This window comes from Otolemur garnettii, unplaced genomic scaffold, assembly GCF_000181295.1.
Source record: "Otolemur garnettii isolate 467f Iridium unplaced genomic scaffold, OtoGar3 scaffold00049, whole genome shotgun sequence".
NCBI lineage: Eukaryota > Metazoa > Chordata > Mammalia > Primates > Galagidae > Otolemur > Otolemur garnettii.
This window is the reverse complement of record NW_003852444.1, coordinates 5,270,276-5,273,171: the sequence shown is the minus strand read 5'-3', so window position 1 is coordinate 5,273,171 and position 2,896 is coordinate 5,270,276.

Genomic DNA, 2,896 nt, shown 5'->3' with positions numbered 1-2,896 from the left:
AAAAAAAAAAAAAAAAAAAAAGAGGGGATTAAATTACCAGAAGGGATACCCCATGAAGACAAGTAATTGAGAGAAAATGTCTAAAAGAAAGAAATACTTTACATTTAATTTCCTCAAAACTCCAGATTATATATTTATGTGGGTACATACATATGCATGCAAATATATTTTAAAAGGTGCCAAATGATTCATACCAAACTGATAATAGTGGATTCTGCTGTAGATTAACTGGGGGATGGTCTGGGAAACTTTGCCCTTCTCCATAATGTTTCCATTTTCTTTCTGTTTGTTTTGAGTCTGGATCTTTGCTTAGTCGCCCAGGCTGGAGTACAGTGGCGTAATCATAGGTCACTGCAGCCTTGAATTCCTAGGCTTAAGGGATCCTCCTGTCTCAGCTTCCCAAGTAGCTGGAAGTATAGGCACACACCACCATGGCCAGCTAATTTTTTTATTTTTTGTAGGGACAGGGTCTCACTATGTTATCCAGGCTGGTCTCAAACTCCTGGCTTCAAGCAGTCCTCCTGCCTCATCCTCCCAAAATGCTAGGATTCTACTGTGCCTGGTATGATTCTACTTTCTACAGAAAGGATGTATTTTAAAATTTAAATTTTAAAAAGATAGCCCAAGTTATTTTTTAGGGCTAATAAAGTTTATTGTAGAATTTAAAATAATTCAAGATATTGAAAATATATAAAATATTAAAGAAAAGTCTTTACCCTCTGTCCTCTACCTCACCTTCCAGAGGCAGCTACTGTCCCTGCTGAGACTTGGTTGCTTGTCCATTTTTGGTGTGATCTGGGCCTGAAAGAAGGCATCCTGGCTGGGCCTCCTTACTGGCTATGAATATCTTCTCCTGGGATGATGATTATAAACTCATTTATAAAATCAAGGACCTCTTACCTTCCAGGCGTTCAGGGTCAGAGATAGTTTGGAAAGCAGAATGTGTATCCTTGCATTTCTTTAATTATGAATGAAGTTGAACATGTTTTCACTGGTGAATAGTGTTCCTGAGAAGTGCCTTGGCTGGTGTCAGGCCTGGGTAAAGGACCTCTGAGATTCCCTCTAATGCCAGTTCCAGATCACCAGCCGGTTCTGGGAAGTAACCCAGCTGGGACCCTCATCACTCCCTCCTGCCCCTACACCATGGAGGTCACTGGTCAGGGAGGAAGATGATATCTGGCCTGTGTGAACAGACTGAAGAACTTTAAGAGCATAAATGAAGCCACAGCTGAATTTCCCAGAGAGGAAGCTGATACTCCCACTCCTGGTTCTAGGCCGATGTCATCCCCTATGGCATCCTTGCCCCTTCCAGGGCCCCCAGACACACAGATGGGGGGGTGGTTTCTGCACAGCCAGCTCCCTGGCAAGACCCACCCTCAGCTCAGAGGCTAGAGGACAGCCCAGCCAGTGGGAGACGCCTCTCCGAGGGCTCTCCCCTGTGGACTGTCTTCACAGCCCTCAGCAGTACCCGTGATCGAGGTGGACACATGCAGTTTTTGTTTTTGTTTTTTGTTCCTTAACGCTTGTCTCTGGCCATCTAGAAACCCTTGCTGTATTCCCAGGTCAGTATCCAGCCTGCTTATCATGGTTCTTGGCTGATTTATCAAATAAATAATGCCACACATGGCATCGTGGGGAGTGCCTGGCTTACCTCACTCGCTCATTCTTTTTCTCCTGAAATTTCTATTTATTTATTTATTTTCTATGGAAATTTTTAGTTGACAAATTTTAAACACTAAGAAAAATGGTAAAAGTAAACAGTAAACATGTGAATACCCGCCAGGTAGATGCAACGCTTAGCGTCTCACATACCAGCAAACATACCTTCTGTGGTGGAACCATGTGAGCTTGGGCTGCAGGCCTCATGAAACCTCACCCTTCCCTATTTCAGCATGTGTGGGCTGAGAACACGCGTGTTCTTCACAAGGACAACACCCTTCTCTCACCTACGAAATTAACAGCAATGTAGCCCTAAAGGGTGTTCCAGACACTGTATTTAAATTTCCCCAGGTTTTTCAAACCAGCTCACACATTACATTTAGCTGTTAGGTCCATTTATTCTTAGTAATAACTCTGTGAGGAAGGTCTTAAAATCCCTACTTTACAGGTGAGGAAACTGAGATTCAGAGGGGTTGGGGAATTTGCCCAGCATCTCACGCCCCCCAAGTGTAAGGTGATCAGATTTTAATATTGGTAAAGTGGGACACCATTGAGGGGTGGTGGTGGGGTTCTTAATTAAAAATTTGGTCTATATGGAGCAACAAAAATTTTCATAGAACGCAAAAATAGTATTGTAATATATATTTTCTAAATTTCAACATAAGTACAATTTACAAATATAATACATTAAAAAAATTATGTATAGGGTGGAGCCTGTGGCTCAAAGGAGTAGGGCGCAGGTCCACCTGGGCGACCTTGCCCAGGAGGGGAGTAGGGAGTTTACATTAGCCTTTTCATTTCCAAATGAAGTTACATTAACCTCTTCATTCCCAAATGGAGTTACATTAACCTTTTCAGCAGCTGAAAACTGTATATTCCCTTCCTGTTGTCCCCCCATTCCCTGGCTTGTCATGCATTTTTTCCAAAAATTGGGACTTTTTAAAACACTGCAGGATGCAGGACAAATTGTTAAAAATCAGGACTGTCCCGCCAAAAGCGGGACATCTGGTCACCTTACCCAAGTGGGAAAGCCAAGAGCCACTGGACATCTCTGGCTCCCAAACACACCTTTTCTCCCCTTTTGCAGCTTTATGCCCCCCTGCCTTGTGCCTGGTCTCTGACTAATGGGGTCCAGTTCCTGGGCTGGGGCCAAGGTGGAGGTGTCAGCCCAGTTACCCAGCGGACAGGCCTGGCTTTCACATTCCTCCAGCTTCTCCCCTACCCCCATCTCTTGTAA